The 20,148-nt window shown below is 38.4% G+C and overlaps 1 protein-coding gene across 1 annotated transcript in view; it reads right to left on the bottom strand.

Moving 5' to 3' along the window:
• Positions 1–20,148, bottom strand: part of MUS81 (Restriction endonuclease, type II-like superfamily protein) — a 57,423-nt gene that overhangs the window by 2,480 nt on the left and 34,795 nt on the right. The window lies entirely within an intron of this gene.

Below are 20,148 nucleotides of genomic sequence, written 5' to 3'. Positions count from 1 at the left end.
AGCAAGATGTTTCTAGATATAGAACCCTCTACAAACATTACACAATTAAACTTTATATGATTAGACTTCTAATGAAAATCGGGATTCATCACAAAATGAACAGCGGTTTTCCTAGCATAATACATGGAAGTAGAGATGCACACGAGCTGAGCTTGGCATGTACAAGCTCGGCTTGGCCAAGTAACCTGGTGTACAGGCTCGGCCCAAGCTGGCCTGGGCTCAACTCGGTTCGTTGAGCTCGTCTTGAGCACCCAAGCTTTATGGCGTGCACAATTTGAGGCTCGGTGCTTACAGAGAGGGGCGTCGGCACCACTGGTGTTCAGGTGCTTACAGAGAAAGAGAGAGACCTTACAAAGAGGGAGGGTCACCCATCGGGGCAACACGACTGCGAGGGGGAGGCAGAGGTGATGGTCTGATGGACCGATGATGTGGTGGTGGCCGGTGGGCAACAGGCAACAATGTTAGAAGAATGAAGCCACGTCGACCGTCGGGGCGAGGAAAAGGAGAGTCAGTATCACCAGTGCACAGAGGAAGGGAGTTTGCTGGGAACAAAAGCAATGGTTTGGACCAATGGCATGGCGGTAGCCGGTGGGTGACGAGCGATGGCGTCGAAAGAACGAAGCCGGCAAGGGGGTGTTGGCCATTGGGGAGAGGTGACTGCGAGCTGGGAGCAGGTGGGGAAGAATGAAAGAGAACTGCCGAAAGGGGGAATCAAAACCCTAGTTCGAAGGGGTTAAAGCGAGACTGGGCAGATTGGGTCTGAAATACCCGTTACCAAAGAAGCCGAGCCTTATCGAACTCAACAGGTCGATCACGCTCAGGTTGATCAACTTTGTCTCTTTTCCTTATCTGAGCTTTAGACCAAGGTTCAGGCTCGACTCATTTACAACACAGACGAGCACGACCCGAGCCCGAGATGGCTCGGTTCGTTGTAAATCCCTACATGGAAGTCGGTTTATATAAAGTGACTAGCATATCTCCTAAAAGCACTCAAAATTACAAGATCTATAAATGAATTGGATCATCACTCCTTTTTCCAGCTCTGCAGTAAGGTGGCATCACACGTTGCTTTTCACTTTCCCAAGGGAGCAAAGTGCCCAAACATAAACGCAATATCCAAGAGCAGATGTCCTGCCAGTAGATGCACCAAATGAAAGAATAGAAAACAAACAAAGCCACACTAAATCCATAGCATTCCCAATGTACAGAATGATTCAAGTGATAATAGCCGAGTAATAATACTAGCACTCATAAACTGACGATCAAGATGCAAAGTTATGCAACACTATCATAGTTGGAAAAGTCGTGACTCAGATCCGAATCGCCTGACCCTTGACTCTCAAGTCACCGGGTACACTTGGTAACTTGGACAGATTAGGAGTTAGGACAATACATTTCTTAACGTTATTACACAAACAAGACAAAAAATCAAACTCCAAGCTGCATAATCACTAAATTTAGTACATGATATCAATAGCTAAGTTAAATAGTATATAACTATGCATAATTATTAATATTATGATTTAAAAAAATATAACTCTTTATAACAAGTACATTTATATGAGCATTACACATTAAAACCACAAAATACAACAACAACAACAACAACTACGCCTTCATCCCAAAACAATTGGGGTCAGCGATATGAACCAAAAAAGAAATTCATTTTGGGTCTTCCACATGAATCCTTTTCCTCCAATCATTTCTATCCAACGCCATGTCCTCGGTCAGGTTCAAAGCATTCATATCCTTTCCTATCATCTCCATCCAAGTCTTCCTAGGCCTACCCCGACCTCTTTTAACTAATATATTTTCCCATTTCTCCAACCTTCTAACTGGAGCATCATTAGGCCTTCGCCGAATATGTCCAAACCACCGTAAACGATTCTCTCGCATCTTATTTTCAATGGGTGCAACACCTACCTTCTTACGTATCTCTTCGTTCTGAATCTTATCTTTTATTGTATTTCCACACATCCATCTAAGCATCCGCATCTCAGCTACACTCATTTTTTTGAATATGATGTCTCTTGGCAGCCCAACATTCCGTACCATATAGTAAAGCGGGTCTAATAGTCGTCCTATAAAACTTTCCCTTCAACCGCAATGGCATTCTACGATCGCACAGCACTCCAGTAGCACTTTTCCATTTCATCCACCCAACCTTTATCCTATGATTTACATCTCCATCAATTTCTCCATACTTTTGAATGATGGATCCCAAATATTTGAAATAATCATTCACCGGTATATCTTGCTCACCAAGCTTCACTACACTCCCATCACTACTTCGTTGCTTACTAAACCGACATTCCATATATTCAGTCTTACTCTTACTCAACTTAAAACCTCTAGCTTCCAATGTCTGTCTCCATAATTCTAACTTAGCATTAACCCCAGCTCTAGACTCATCAATCAAAACAATATCATCAGCAAACAACATACACCACGGTACATTTTCTTGAATTGATCTCGTAAGCTCATCCATCACTATCGCAAATAGGAAAGGGCTTAAAGCAGATCCTTGATGTAACCCAACCGTTATCGGAAAATTGGTTGTCACCCCTCCACAAGTGCGGACATTGGTTACTACTCCTTCATACATATCTTTAATTATACTAATGTACTTGAGAGAAACACCTTTCTTCATCATTATCCACCAGAGAACGTCCCTAGGTACTCTATCGTATGCCTTCTCTAAATCAATAAAAACCATATGCAAATCTTTGTTCCTCTCTCTATATCTTTCAATAAGTTGTCTAAGAAGATGTATAGCTTCCATAGTTGATCTTCCAGGCATAAAACCAAATTGATTCTCCGATATCATGACAACCTTCCTCAACCTAGACTCAATCACCCTCTCCCAAAGTTTCATAGTATGACTCATGAGTTTTATACCACGATAGTTTGTGCAATCGTGTATATCACCCTTATTCTTATATAAAGGCACCAAAGTACTCTTCCTCCACTCATTAGGCATCTTATTTGTTCGCCAAATCAAGTTAAAAAGATTTGTCAACCATTCTAAACCTTTCTCTCCCAAGCATTTCCAAGCCTCGATAGGTATACCATCTGGGCCAACTGCCCTTCTTAATTGCTTAACAAAAAAGACATAAGAGGCATAGGGATCAGAGTGGTCTTGAATCGGTGACCCATTTGGGGTCGGATTCGGGTCGACTAGGGTGATCCCCGAGTCGACTGGCCTGGCCGCGTTTGCCAACTATGAATATTATGTTAGAAAACTCACAAGTAGATGAGAATCCTAGAGAACTGTTGGACACATTTGAAATGCACATATCTCAGACTGAAAGGAAATCCTTGGATCCTCCCATCACCTGCACACCCCCAAGGAAATAAAAAATAAAACGGTCCTTTCCCTTTACATGAGGGATCTCAGATCCAGCATTAGAGTTCCTTGAATCTTGGTGTAGGACCTGTGCCCACATCGGATTCTAACTTCCCCTAATGGAGTGGTAAAAGTGAAAAAAAAAGTGATTAGACATCTTAAACTTTTCTAGTGATAGTCAAACTTGACATATGATCCTTTTTGCCACCAAAGTAAAGATTTGGAATTCACAGTAGTAAAAGAGAACAGATTTTAAGAGAAATAAGAATGTGAAAAGGAGATAGAAAAGAGTAAAGTTCCTTTAGTCTTTTCCATAAAGTAGGTTAAGCAAGCAGACACTCTCATAGTAAAAAGCTAAATGACATACTGACAAAATAATTTTCATGTCGCTTTTTAAATTCCAAACCAATCCAAAACTTGCATTAGAGTACCCCCTACATCGACTTTAATAGATGTTAGATATACGCAAGTACATCTCCAACAAACGACTTGAGTCATATGCCAAATCTAGCGGAAGTATTAATACACAGTATGCTCAAGAAAGTGAACTTTTTTTTAATGAAAAAAAAATTCTTAGTAAATGTTTAAGAAAGAAAGGGCAACAAGATGTCACCTAGGTAAGACTGCACAACAGCTAACCTTAGGCCAGTTAAGCTTGACTAGCTTAAAAAATAGGACACTCAAGCTTGGCTTGAGCTCGAGTCAACCTTGTTCAAGCTCAGATCAGGTCAAGCTCAAGTGGCTTGAGTAAGGCTAGGATTGACGCTCTCGAGCTATCTGCAGGTATTGAGATAAAAAGATGAAATTTGTCTTTGAGGGATGTGATTTAACTCACCAACTCTTGAATAGATGGCAAGTGGCTCACCTATTAGAGTAGGACCATTTTTTTGTCTTTTAGGCAACCAAACTTATGTATATACTATATACATAATCATCTTAATATATGAGCATAACTGAGCTAATTGGGCTTAATTGAGCTCAATTACTTATCAAGCTCACCTCATTTATATATAGGCGCTTGGACTTGGTGCCTAGACTCAGCTCATTTACCTTCTTAGACAAGCCCAGGCTTACCCGACTCATTGTGCAAGCCAGCTCATGAGGAAATTAAGAGATATGAGCTATGACACATGGTTATGGATGTGAGAACGAGACACCAAGCAGATATGCTCGGTACAAAGCAATAATTCTCAAAAATTAGGAGACAGGGACAGCCACACACACACACATGGATATGTCTTTGTTTCCATGTATAAAACAGAAATTCTAAATCACTATAATTAGGAACATCAAATCATGAAACTAAGTTCGAATTGAAATGTAATGTAATTGATGACAAATTTTAAAAGAAAAAGAATGCAAGTGAATACAAAATGTGTAAATAAGATCATAAAAGGAAATACAAAATGTTATTGACACAATGTCGACTGTGTGCCGAACTGGTTTGACTGTGCCGATGAAGTGTCCTTAAGTGTCCCTATAGTATCCGAGTGTCATGGTCGTGTCGACATGGGTGTTAGAATCCTCTGGAACCTATACTGAGGGGAAAGAGAAAGAGAATAGAAGAAGAAGGGGCTGCGGCTGTCATGATTTCCATCATTGAAATCGTGACCTAAACAATGTATTAATATGTTTGTGTGTACAATATGGGTCCGGGTCTGGTATAATATCCAGACCCGGAATGAAATAAAAATTATACATTAAAAGGCTCAAGTCTGATATGACTCGGGTCTGATATGATATCCAGACCCTAAACACACTTTCACACTTTTTCAACCCCCTTCAAGTTGATCATGGTTTTGAACCATGAACAACTTGCCTTAGCATCCAAAAGCGATCTTTTGTCAAGCCCTTTGTAAAAATGTCTGCAACTTGTCTTTCAGTATTGACAAACTCAGGTGTGATCTCTTTTTCTTCGACTTTTTGTCTCACAAAATGTTGGTCGATTTCAATATGCTTAGAGCAACTGTGATGTACTGGATTGAATGACATATTGAGAGCACTTTGATTGTCATACAGCAAGGTAGACAGAGAGATCGTTTCTCCCACTTCAGTTAGTAAATGCCTGACCCATGTGACTTCGGCAGTATCGGCAACCATGGATCTATACTCAGCTTCCAACAACCTTTTGTTTTCTACTACTCCAAGAGACTAAATTTCTTCCAATAAAAACACAATATCCTGACGTAGACCTTCGCTCAACAGGATCTCCTGCCCAATCAGCAACACAATATACAGTAAGTTCACGCACATCCTTGCCAGACGACTGTGGAGAACATATCAACCCATCTCCAATGGTCCTTTTCAGATATCTGAGTATCCTCTTAGCCGCCTCCATATGTCCAGTACGTGGTGCATGCATAAATTGAGACACTTGATTTACTGAATAAACAATATTAGGTCGAGTAAATGTGAGATACTGCAGCATCGCTATTAGACTGTGGTACCTGGTGGGGTCCTCACACAGGTCTCCATCATGAGTACTTAATTTTTGGTGGTACACACTTGGAGTTGCTAAAGGTTTGCAGTCTTTCATGCATGCCTTGCTAAGAACATCTATCGTATACTTGTGCTGAGTGAGAGTCAAGTCATGAGCCTGACTATCGATTTCTATGCCAAGAAAATAACGCAAGGCCCCGAGATCTTTCATTTTGAACCTTTGACTTAATAGGACTTTCACTTCTTTGATGTGATCTTCAGAGTTTCTTGTGATAACTATATCTTCAACATAAATTAATAATAGAGTGATCACATTCTGACTTCTAAAAATGAATAATGAGTGATCCAGTAGAGAGCGTGAAAATTCATGCTTTTGAATCTCAAGGGAGAAGCTATCAAACCAAGAACAAGAGGCATGTTTTAGGCCATAGATAGCTCTTTTTAGCCTGCACACATGTGTTTTACAATTTTGCTTTTGATATCCAGGGGGGTGTTCTGTAATGAGATACTGCGGAAATATAAAAAGTGCATACAAGCACTTACAACAATGAATAAAAGAGACAATATCACAAATCCACTAAGAGACAATACAAGCACAAGTCTTTAAGAAGGCAACAATATAAAAAGCCTCTTATTGAAAAGAGAGAGAGCTCTCAAGAATGGAAAATATACAAGGGGATCACCCCTATTTATACAAAAGGGAGAGGAGAGAAAGAGAGGCAAAATGCCTCAAAAGGAGAGCCCAAAAGGGGGCTCCCATGGAGTCGTTGGGAGCCCCCAACGGTCACATTTGTGACTGTTGGGGGCTCCAACGACTCTATGGTTGGAGCCCCTTTTGGCCTTTAAAAATAAATGAAAAATAAGAAAAAAAAAATACATTTAACAAAAAAAACTGAAAATAGTTGTTTTCTAAAACAACTATATAAATTTACAAAAATACCCCTATCGGGTATTGATGCAATATATATATATATATAAGAGATACATTTTAACACCCCCAAACTTTACGGGGAAATGACGGAAAGTTTGCCAAGAAGGAACATGAAGCGAGGAGCCGGAAGAGCTTTAGTAAAGAAGTCTGCCAACTGATATTCTGAAGTGACATACGGTAGGGTAATTGTTCCTCGTAAGAATTCGTCACGAACATAGTGGCAATCCATTTCGATATGTTTTGTACGCTCATGGAATGTATGATTGCTCGCAATATAGATGGCACTCTTGTTGTCTCAACATAATTTTGAGGCTTCGGTAATATCAACCCCCATGTCTTTAAGCAGACTGCGAAGCCGTACAAGTTCCATTGTCGTGGTTGCCATAGCCCGATACTCAGCTTCCGTGGATGACAGAGAAACTTTTTGTTGCTTCTTGCATCGCCAGGCAATCAAAGAGTCCAATAAAAAGACACAAAAACCAGTAGTTGAGACTCGATCATTGGGATTATCTCCCCAATTTGCATCAGTATAAGCAAGAAGATTCAAGGAAGAAGAGGAGGATAGAAATAGGCCTTTATTGATGGTATTCCGAATGTAGCGGATGATTCAGAGAACAACACTCATATGCACAGTTGTAGGAGCATGCTGAAATGGGCTAACTGAGTGGACCGCATGGGCGATATCTGGTCTGGTGATGGTTAAATAGGTAAGAGACCCAATGAGTTGTCTGTAAGGTGTGGGATCTTCCAGAAGAACCCCATCCTCCAACCGTAATTTGGCATTAATAACCTCGGGAGTCTCTACTTTCTTGTCATCAGAAATCCCAGACTTAGAACAGATATCTGCAGCAAGCTTCATCTGTGATAAAATATATCCTCGAGAAGAATATGCAACTTCAATTCCAAGAAAATATCTAAGAAAACCTAAATCAGACATATCAAAACATATTTTTTAACATCAATAATACTATTTTGATCATTCCCAGTGATAATCATATCATCAACATAAAGCAACAATATTATAATACTAGTACCTGCATTTTTAACAAAAAGAGCAGTGTCAGTATAACAAGAGTGAAATCCTAACTTTACCATGATATCACTGAAACGATCATACCAAGCCTTAGGAGCTTGTTTGAGGCCATATAATGCCTTCAAAAGCCGAAGTGTTTGACCTTGCTTAACATTAATTCCGGGTGGCGGATCCATGTAAACTTCTTCACTTAAACTGCCATTTAAAAATGCATTTTTTACGTCAAGCTGATAAATAGGCCATTTTTTGGTTGATGCGACAACTATTAAGGTTCTGACACTAGTCATTCGGGCTACAGGAGTGAATGTTTCTTTATAATCAACGCCATATTCTTGGGAGTATCCCTTAGCGACTAATCTAGCTTTATATCGTTCCAAAGAGGCATCGCTTTTAGTTTTAACTTTGAAGACCCAGCGACACCCAATAGGTTTTTTGTGTGAGGGCAGATTAACTATTTCCCAAGTATTAGCCTTTTTTAATGCATTTAGTTCAACTTGCATTGCTTCAACCCAATGTGGTATAGATTTAGCTTGATTATAGTGAGCGGGTTCAAAATAAGAATATAAGGTTATTAAACACGTCCGATTGTTGGGGGTTAAGGAATCATAGGATACAAATCTATTTGGGGGTATTGATATTCTAGATGAATTTCTCACTTGTGGTTCCTCAGTAGATTCAAAAATTTGAGAGTATTTTTCAAGGGCACTAATAGGATTTTCTTGATTTCTTCTTGAGTAGACATTTATATTTGTATCACTATCATTTATATTTGAATCACTATCATTTGAGGATGTTACATCAAGATGGGACACTTCACGTGTATCTTCTATGTTTTCAGAAAAATCTTCTTGTATGTTAACAATAAGATCATATAAGAATATATAATCAATTTCATTTGTTTCTTCTATTTTATCAAAACCGTTCTCTTCTTCTAGAAATGTTACATCTTTTGAAACATATAGTTTATCATTTTTAAAATCATAACATCTATACCCTTTTTTATTTTCACCATATCCTAAAAAAACACATTCAATTGCTTTTGAAGACAACTTATCCCTATTATGTAATAAGACAAAGCATTTGCAACCAAAAATACGAAGACGATTGAAATCAGGTGAAAATTTGAAGAGATTTTTATAGAGAGAAGCATTTTTTAATTTGGAAGAAGGCATTCTATTGATTAGATAAGTTGAGGTTAGAATGGCTTCGGCCCAAAACTTCTTTGGAATATTCCAAGAGACAAGTAATGTTCTAGAGGTTTCTATAATGTGCCCATGTTTTCTTTCCGCTAGGCCATTTTGTTGAGGAGTCCTAGGGCATGACTTTTGATGGCAAATTCCATTTTGGGTTAAATAGTTTTGAAATTCATGGGATAAGTATTCGCCACCGGAATCAGATCTTAAAATAGATATGTTATTTTGAAATTGATTTTGAATTTTTTTATGAAAATCTTTAAAGGAGGTAAATACTTCTGATTTATGACTAAGAAAATAAATCCAAACATACCGAGTAAAGTCATCAATAAAAGTAACATAATATGAATAACCCCCTTTAGACATAACCGGAGAAGGCCCTCAAACATCCGAATGCACCAATTCAAAAGGTCTAGATGAAAGAAAAGTTCTAGTTGGAAATGGAATAGACTTCATTTTTCCAAAAATGCAATCTTTGCAATTAATTTATTTTTCTTACAAAATTTATTTTCAAAAGGAAAGAGATACATTTTGGAATAACTTGGATGACCAAGTCTTTTATGCCAAGTTTCCATGTTTTTTTCTTGAACATAAGAACAAAAATAATTTGTAGGGAGATCGAGATGGTCCATATAATAGAGGTCTCCCTTTCTATGGTCTTGCCCAATCCGCTTCCCGGACAAGAGATCTTGCACAAAGCAACCATTAGATGAGAAAGATATTTCACATTCATGGTCGGCAATTTGAGAGACCGAAAAAAGGTTTAAATTTAGTTTGAGAACAACTCTTACTTTTGGAACACAAAAATTTTGAGAATCTTTAAAAGAGCCAATGCTTGAAATTTTTAAAAAGGTTCCATCGGCCGTAGAGACACAAGAGTCTTTTGAATTGGTGCAAACATCAATAAGTGCATTTTCATGGGGGGTCATATGAAAAGAAGCTCCGGAGTCAAGGATCCAAGAATACGTACCGAGTGACGATGACGAAGCAATAGCCGCACCCGATGTGGTGGAAGAAACTTTTAGAATTTGTTGGAGAGCCATAGATATTTGTCCAAGAGTTTCTTTGATGTTATTGTTCTTGCCTTCATCTTCTTTGGTGATAGTTTCTTCAAGAGAGGCCACCTTAGGCTTGAAAGTTCCATTAAGCTTTGAGCAAGCGGGTTTAATGTGACCCGACTCATAGCAATGATGACAAACAATCATTTTTCTTCCTCCATTGTAGTTTCCTTGTTTCCCAAAATGAGGAGGTTTATAGGTTCTAACATTGTTACCCGGTTTTGATACGGCAAGTACTTTATCAACATGTTTACTCATGCCAAGCCTTATCTCCTCTTGAGTGATTTCGGCAATAGCATCCTCAATAGGAGGAAAAATAGATCTATGGAGAAGTGAGGATCTCACTTGCTCAAATTCGGGACGTAGCCCAAAAAGGAATTGAAACAATCGTTTTTGTTCCATTTGTTTTTGTCTTAAATCAATATCTTCCATAGAGACCCATTTTGGCTCCAAGACAGCCAATTCATCCCATAGTGGGTTTAGGGCACTATAATAGTCTTGAATGCTAGAATCACCTTGTTTGGTGGTTCTAATCTTTTCTTGCAAGAAATATGCTCTTGCAAGATCCTTTTGGGTATACATACCCTTCATAAAGGACCAAGCCTCATTGGCTCTACGAAATTTAGCTATATTAGCACATACCTTAAGCTCAACATTGTTCATAAACCACGCAAGGATTTTTGCGTGATTGCTTTCCCAATCTTCCACTTCTTTTTGATGATTTTCAATGGCCTTTAGGCGAGCATCTCCTTCAAGAGCCTTTTCTTGACCTTCTTCGTCCTTTGTGAGCATAAGCTTAGGTTCCGGAACGGTGCCCATGACAAAACGCCAAAGTTTCTTTCCTTTGAGATTATTTTCCATTGCCGATGCCAACATCATATAATTCTTTCCATTGAGCTTGAAGGATAGGTCAATCTTTGCCTCCATGATGTTGCCAAGAAGTGAGAAGAGATTCACCAAATATGAAATACACGAACCACACCTTTCCTTCAAGAATCGAGTGGCTCTGATACCATGTAATGAGATATTGCGGAAATATAAAAAGTGCATACAAGCACTTACAACAATGAATAAAAGAGACAATATCACAAATCCACTAAGAGACAATACAAGCACAATATCACTGTTTAGTTATACACTGCCTGTGTATAACTGTTTAGTTATACACTGCCGGTCACAAGCCCGGATAAAGGAGGAGGGTTGCGGTAGGCCTGTGACAGCCAACATAAAAACTTAGTCATACCCTATGAAAATGAACCAATATGAGAATTTCGTTGGGGCGTTCCCTACTGAGCGACACGCTGTACTCTCTAGGTCCGGAGGCAGTGATAAATGGGCAAGGGTTGCTAGGTCGTCGCCTAGAAGCGGCGCGTCACACCGGCGCCCGGGTGTGGTGTCAAATAGGCAAGGGTTCCCTCACTTTGTTGGACGGGTGGGGGTAAAGAAGTTAGTCCAAGACCATAAAATTAGGTTAGCCACTTGGAACATAGGGTCTTTAACTGGTAAGTTGATAGAGTTAGTAGATGTTATGTGTAGGAGAAAGATTGATATTTTATGTCTACAAGAGACCAAATGGGTAGGTGAGAAAGAAAGTGATAGAACCTTGGGGATATAAGATTTGGTATACAGGAATAAATAGGAATAGGAATGGAGTAGGGATTGTTATGAGTCGTCAGTTTATAGATAATGTAGTTGAGGTCCGTAGGAAGGGTGATAGAATTTTACTTATTAAATTAGTATTAGGTACGGATATTATTAATATTATTAGTGTTTATGCACCTCAAGTAGGTTTAGATGATTCTATTAAGCATAAATTTTGGGAAGATTTAGATGGAGTAGTACAAGGGATATCTTATGGAGAAAAGCTTTTCATCGGCGGTGACCTTAATGGACATGTAGGCATTAGTAAGGATGGATTTGAGAGTATCCATGGAGGCTATGGTATAGGAGAAAGAAATGAAAGTGGAGAAAGGATTTTAGATTTTTGTTTGTCCTATGATATGATCTTAGCAAACACTTGGTTTAGGAAGAGGGAGTCTCACCTAGTAACATTTAAAAGTGGGGTTAATACGAGTCAGATAGATTTTTTCCTACTTAGAAAGAGAGATAGGGGTTGTTGCATCGATTGTAAGGTTATACCGAGAGAAAGTGTAGCTACACAACATAGAGTCTTAATTTTAGATCTTAGAATTAGACAATGCCGCAAAAGGGATAGACATATGATAGATCCTAGAATTAAGTGGTGGGCACTGAAAGGAGCTAAACAAGGAATGTTTGTAGAGCAGGTAGTTAAGGAAGTTGATTGGTGTCTCGAGGAGGATTCAGAATCAATGTGGAATAAGATAGCGGGTGGCATGAGAAAAGTGGCTAAGGAGGTATTGGGTGAGTCTAAAGGCGGTGCACCAATAGGTAAGGATACATCATGGTGGAATGAGGATGTCAAATTAGCTATTAAGGTTAACAGAGAGTGTTATATAAATCTAAGTAAGAGTCGTGATAATGAGAATTTTGAGAAGTATATGATAGCAAAGAAAGAAGCTAAAAAAGTAGTTCGAAACGCGAGGGATATGGTATATAAGGAGGTTTATGACAAGTTGGATACCAAAGAAGGCGAGAAGGATATTTATAGGCTTGCAAAGATGAGAGATAGGAAATCGAGGGATTTGGGTATGGTTAGATGTATCAAAGATGAAACGCAAAGGGTTTTAGTCAAAGATGAGGAGATTAAGGAGAGATGGAAAGATTATTTTGATAAACTATTTAATGATAGTCATGCTCAAGATCTTGGAGACTTCATGCGCAAGATTCAAAAAGAAAGAAATTGCAGAGGCTTTGAAGAAAATGAAATCAAGAAGGGCAGTTGGCCCAGATGGTATACCTATTGAGGCTTGGAAATGCTTGGGAGAGAAAGGTTTAGAATGGTTGACAAATCTTTTTAACTTGATTTGGCGAACAAATAAGATGCCTAATGAGTGGAGTAAGAGTACTTTGGTGCCTTTATATAAGAATAAGGGTGATATACAAGAATGCACAAACTATCGTGGTATTAAACTCATGAGTCATACTATGAAACTTTGGGAGAGGGTGATTGAGTCTAGGTTGAGGAAGGTTGTCATGATATCGGAGAATCAATTTGGTTTTATGCCTGGAAGATCAACTATGGAAGCTATACATCTTAGACAACTTATTGAAAGATATAGAGAGAGGAACAAAGATTTGCATATGGTTTTTATTGATTTAGAGAAGGCATACGATAGAGTACCTAGGGACGTTCTCTGGTGGACAATGATGAAGAAAGGTGTTTCTCTCAAGTACATTAGTATAATTAAAGATATGTATGAAGGAGTAGTAACCAATGTCCGCACTTGTGGAGGGGTGACAACCAATTTTCCGATAACGGTTGGGTTACATCAAGGATCTGCTTTAAGCCCTTTCCTATTTGCGATAGTGATGGATGAGCTTACGAGATCAATTCAAGAAAATGTACCGTGGTGTATGTTGTTTGCTGATGATATTGTTTTGATTGATGAGTCTAGAGCTGGGGTTAATGCTAAGTTAGAATTATGGAGACAGACATTGGAAGCTAGAGGTTTTAAGTTGAGTAAGAGTAAGACTGAATATATGGAATGTCAGTTTAGTAAGCAACGAAGTAGTGATGGGAGTGTAGTGAAGCTTGGTGAGCAAGAAATACCGGTGAATGATTATTTCAAATATTTGGGATCCATCATTCAAAAGTATGGAGAAATTGATGGAGATGTAAATCATAGGATAAAGGTTGGGTGGATGAAATGGAAAAGTGCAACTGGAGTGTTGTGCGATCGTAGAATGCCATTGCGGTTGAAGGGAAAGTTTTATAGGACGACTATTAGACCCGTTTTACTATATGGTACGGAATGTTGGGCTGCCAAGAGACATCATATTCAAAAAATGAGTGTAGCTGAGATGCGGATGCTTAGATGGATGTGTGGAAATACAATAAAAGATAAGATTCGGAACGAGGAGATACGTAAGAAGGTAGGTGTTGCACCCATTGAAAATAAGATGCGAGAGAATCGTTTACGGTGGTTTGGACATATTCGGAGAAGGCCTAATGATGCTCCAGTTAGAAGGTTGGAGAAATGGGAAAATATATTAGTTAAAAGAGGTCGGGGTAGACCTAAGAAGACTTGGATGGAGATGATAGGAAAGGATATGAATGCTTTGAACCTCACCGAGGACATGGCATTGGATAGAAATGATTGGAGGAAAAGGATTCATGTGGAAGACCCAAAATGAAATTTCTTTTTTGGTTCATATCGCTGACCCCAATTGTTTTGGGATGAAGGCGTAGTTGTTGTTGTTGTTGTTGTTGAAAAGAGGGAGAGCTCTCAAGAATGGAAAATATACAAGGGGATCATCCCTATTTATACAAAAGGGAGAGGAGAGAAAGAGAGGCAAAATGCCTCAAAAGGAGAGCCCAAAAGGGGGCTCCCATAGAGTCGTTGGGAGCCCCCAACAGTCACATTTGTGACCGTTGGGGGCTCCAACGACTCTATGGTTGGAGCCCCTTTTGGCCTTTAAAAAATACATTTGGGACGAGTTTGTTATGCTCGAACTAAAATGGAGCGGAGAAGCAATTGAGTTAAGACACAAACAACTAGAGGAAGATCGATACTTCAATTTTTTAAATGGACTTAGACCCGAATTTGAGCAAATTCGGTCCTCTCTTCTATCCGCCTTCACAGTTCCCTCTATTGAAGATGTAATCACTAATTTAAGTGGGGAGGAAACCCGTATGGGGATTAGTAAGAATAATCCTAGCATCCTTGCTACACCTTCTTAAAATGATTATAAAGCGGTTAATGTTGTGTCAAGACCCGAAAATAATATGAAAGCCTACAAACCTCCTCATTTCAAAAATCAAGGTCAAGAAGGAAATTATCGATATGGCAAAAGAGACTATAGCAAATTAACTTGCCATTTTTGTAAAGAACCCGGGCATATCAAACCCACTTGCCCCAAATGGAAGAAAATTTTTGCCGCGGCTATGGCACCCCAACCAGAGGAACGCCCTTCTTCATCAAATGAGTCTCTTTCCCTACAACAAATTGTGGATGCCCTTCAACCTCTTCTCAAAAGAGGCATTTTCGGAGCCGCAATGTCATCATCCTCATCTCTCGGTAAGACATCTTGGCTCCTAGATTCTGGTGCATCATTTCACATGACTCCTAGTGCTTGTTTTCTTTCCGATTTTTCTAAAAATTCTCTTCTATCTTTTGTCCCAACGGCAGATGAAACACCTCTTGAAATTAAAGGAATAGGCAGTTTTGAAAAACAAGACTTCTTTATTCCAAAAATTCGTCTTATACCAAAACTAAACTTAAATTTACTCTCGATTTCTCAACTCTCGGACTATGGTTGCGATATAAAATTCTCTTCTAATAAATGTTGGATACATGATCGCCAGTCCGGGAAGTTGATTAGGGAAGGATCTAGGAGAGGAGAACTCTACTATGTTGATTTTCTCAAAATTCCCAAGAACCAATTTTGTAATGTTGCTCAAAACAAAGATATTCATGTATGGCATAAGAGATTGAGTCATCCCAACATTATTAAAATTTCTTCTTTGCCTTTTATTAAGCATCTTTGTAATGAAAATTTTGTATGTAATGAATGTATTCTTGGGAAAATGAAAAGTCTTCCTTTTACTCAAAGATCCATGCTTACAACAAAATCTTTTGAAATTGTTCACTCCGATGTATGGGGTCCGGCTCCGGTGATATCTAAAGGAGGTTTCTCATACTATGTTATCTGTGTGGACGATTACACTAGATTTAGTTGGATATATTTTCTTAAACATAAACATGAAGTTTTCTCGATTTTTAAAACATTTCATATGATGATTTTAAATCAATTCAATGGAAGTTTAAAAATTCTTAGAACCGACTCCGGTGGTGAATATCTTTCTAATGAATTCAAAAGTTATCTTGAAAATCATGGTATTCTCCATCAAAAATCTTGTCCTAAAACCCCACAACAAAATGGGTTGGTTGAACGAAAACATAGGCATATCATTGAAACAACACGAACTTTGCTCATTTCACAGAATATTCTGAAAAGACTATGGGCTGAGGCAACCCTTATATCGGTCTATCTCATAAATAGACTCCCATCAAAAAATTTGAACAAGGTTTTCCCATTTGAAAATTTGTACGAAAAAAAACCTGATTATAGCAGGTTAAGGGTTTTTGGATGTAAATGTTTTGTCTTTACTGATAAAAATGACAAACTCTCCCCCAAGGCCATTCCTTGTGCCTTTTTTGGTTATGCCGAAACTCAAAAGGGTTTTCGTTGTTATGATATTAAAAATGATAAACTATATGTTTCCAGAAATATAAGCTTTTTGAAAAATCTCAGTGGTTTCGAAAAATTTGAATCTAATGACGAGAATGTAGACTATTTTTTTCTGTTTGATCTATTAACTGAAGATGATGAAACTAGTGATGATGAGTCGAATCAGAATGACTCAAGTAATAATGAAACCAGTCATGTGCCTCATTCATTTCATCAACATGTCAATGAGGAACCGCATAGAGATCCCATAAGCTACACTCATAGAGATAGAAATGCTTTCAGAAGTGCCCTCGAAAGATATGATGATGCTAGTGGGACTACCCCTCAAAGTGAGGAAGACCTTCGTAAGACCGAAAGACATAGAAAAGCCCCTTCTAGGTTCATCTCATATGAGTCTTTTTCACCTAAATATAGAGCATGTCTAAGCGTCATTCACTCTTACGTAGAACCTAGAAACTTCGAGGAAGCTCTAAAATGTCCTGAATGGATAGTCGTTATGGATAATGAACTCGAAGCTCTAAGTAGAGCCAAGACATGGGAATTTCAAGACCTTCATAAAGATAAGAAAGCAATAGGGTGTAGATGGGTCCCTCGAGAGATACAAGGCCCGTTTAGTTGCAAAAGGATATAGTCAAGAATATGGGATTGATTATGAAGAGACCTTTGCCCCGGTAGCTCGAATGGTCACCGTCCGATGTCCTGTAATTGTTGCCTCAATTAACAAGTGGAACATCTATCAAATGGATGTAAATAATTCATTTTTAAACGGAGATCTAAATGAAGAAGTATATATGGATGTTCCTCCTGGAATGAAGTCTCTTAAAGGAAAAGTGTTTCGCCTTCGAAAAGCATTTTATGGTTTGAAACAAGCCCCCAAGGCTTGGTATGATAGGTTAAACTCTGTAATGTTAGAAAATAGTTTTTCAACTTGTTTTACTGATACTGCTTTGTTTGTTAGAAAATCTAATGCAGGGATTGTTATTTTACTTCTATACGTGGATGACATGCTTATAACCGGAAGCGATTCTAAAGGGATTAAAAGCATAAAATCAATTTTAAAGGATAGGTTTGAAATGTCTGACTTGGGATTTTTAACTTATTTTTTGGGTATTGAAGTAACATATTCTCATAGAGGGTATTTTTTGTCTCAAACTAAGCATGCATCTGAGATTATTGACAGGTCAGGTATTACAAATGATAAGGTTTGTGAAACTCCTGTTATAGTAGGAGCTAAAATGAAGATTGATGATGGTGTTCTTCTCTCTGATCCTACTCCCTACAGACAGCTTGTAGGATCGTTGATGTACCTAAGTATTACCAGACAGATATCTCACATGCAGTGCATACGGCAAGTCAGTTTCAGCATGCACCAACTTCTATTCACATGAGTGTCGTCTTACGAGTCGTAAGATACCTAAAGGGTACTGTAAATAAGGGAGTTTTTCTGTCATCCACTTCTGAGTTAAAATTAATTGCTTATACTGACTCTGATTGAGGAGGTGACCCAAATAACCCTCACTCCACTACGGGTTTTTATGTATTCTTAGGTGACTCTTTAATCTCATGGAGATGTAAGAAGCAACAAAAAGTTTCTCTATCTTCGACTGAAGCTGAATATCGTGTCATGGCAACTACTACCATGAAAATTGTATGGATTCATCAGCTGCTTGAAGACATGGGGATCACTATTGAAGGGCCCACTAAGCTATGTTGTGATAACAAGAGTGCAATTTACAGTGCCAAAAATCATACATTTCATGAACAGACTAAGCACATTGAAATGAACTGTCACTATGTTCGTGAAGCCCACCTGAAAGGAGTCATTGATCTACCTTATGTTACTTCAGAATATAAGTTGGCAGATTTTTTTCACCAAAGCCTTATGTGCACCAAGATTCAACTTTCTTCTTGGCAAACTCTCGGTCATCATGTCCTAAGTTTGAGGGGGGGGGTGTTAAATTATGTATCGATATTTGTAATCTCATATATATATATATATATATTCTTATCCACTCGAAAAGGGTATTTCTGTAAATTCTTATTTTACGCATATTCCATTTTGGAATATGCTTGTAACCTTTTTTTCCTTTTATTTTTTTCCTTTTACCTTTTCTTTTTAATTTTTCGGTTTTTTGTGCCACATAAGGAGGCTCCTCAAAGAGTCGTTGGGGGAGACCAACGACTCTCTTGGGAGCCCCCTATGTTGTTCCTTTGCTTCCTTATAAATAGGGGCGTCCCCCTCTTGTATTCTTCATGGCTTTGAGTCAAATCCCAAGTGCTCAATAAAGTGATTCCAATATTTTTTATGTCGTTGTGCATTTGTGAGATTTTGTGAGTTGTGCTTTTGTGCACAAGTGTTCTAAAGTGTTCTTATTATGCATGTGTATCGAGTTTATTATCAAGAATATTAAGGTCTTGATCTTAGTATCTTGTTGGAGATACTTTTACAGTCCCCATACATCAGAACATATTACCTCAAAAGGCTTTGAAGCTCTCTTATTAATAGAGTGAAAAGGCAATACATGACTTTTGCATAAAAGACAACTAGAACACTTCTGATTTTTCTCATCCACATTGAGACTTTCTTTTGGACTGAGATTATTAGAAACAAGTTTCTCAATAAAATGACCCCCACAATGTCCTAATCGACTATGCCATAAGAAAGGCTTATTACATTCAGAAATACTAAAAACATTTGTTGAAGAGAAGGAACACGACTCTAATGAAGACTTCGAATCCAGATGAGTGGGGCGGATGGGATGACATGAAGCTTATTCAAAGATATACATATGGCCTTGTCTCTTTCCTTCAGCGAATGTTTCCCTCGTGTGAAGGTCCTTGACCTGCACAGAGAAGGGAGTGAATTTGACTGAAGCATGATTATCATCAACAAGTTTAGAAACAGAGACGATATTTTTCTTGATATTGGGAGCATGAAGAACATTAGAAAGTTCAAGAGTAGAATGTGACATAGGAATGACAGATTTTTCAACATGAGAAACAAGATGGTAGGATCCATCTCCAGTGACAATTTTACTTTTGCTAAAATAAGGAATAGGTTTAGAAAGTTTACCTGCATCACCAGTCACGTGAGTTGTTGTCCCTGAGTCAACGAACCAAGTGCCTTGATCATTCTGCTTTATTTTCAATTCTGACAAGGCGGATATCAATAAATCTTTAATCTCTCCACTGTCTCTGATATTGGTGGACTGTCTTTTTGGTTTTGTCTGTGGAGTCTTTCCTTTATTTTCAGGCCTAATGATGCTCCAGTTAGAAGGATAGAGAAATGAAAAAATATATTAGTTAAAAGAGGTCGGGGTAGGCCTAGGAAGACATGGATGAAGGTGACAGGAAAGGATATGAATGCTTTGAACCTCACCGAGGACATGGCATTGGATAAAAATGATTGGAGGAGAAGGATTCATGTGGAAGACCCAGAATGATTTTCTTTTTTGGTTCATATCGCCGACCCCAATTGTATTGGGATGAAGGCGTAGTTGTTGTTGTTGTTGTTTAGCCGTAGGGGTAGTTTAATCTTTTAACACATATTCTTTTCGGAATATGTTTTGTAATTCTTTTTCTTTTTCTTTTTCTTTTTATTATTTTTTTTTGTTTTTTTTTTGTAAAAGGTGAAAAGTACCATGGAGGGGCCCACGATCTAGTCGTTGGGCCCCTTCCAACAGTCACATTTGTGACCATTGGAGAGGGTTCAACGGCTAGAGGTGGAGCCTCTCCAAGGACTCCACCTCCTCTATTTAAAGGGGCTCTCCCCTTGTGTATTTTTTATGCTTTTGGGATTATAGCCCAAGCACTTC

Source organism: Nuphar pumila, chromosome 15 (assembly GCF_984573655.1).
Source record: "Nuphar pumila chromosome 15, dmNupPumi1.hap1.1, whole genome shotgun sequence".
In the NCBI taxonomy this organism is placed as follows: domain Eukaryota; kingdom Viridiplantae; phylum Streptophyta; class Magnoliopsida; order Nymphaeales; family Nymphaeaceae; genus Nuphar; species Nuphar pumila.
The sequence above is the reverse complement of the archived record's forward strand: the minus strand, read 5'-3'. Positions and strand labels throughout refer to the sequence as shown.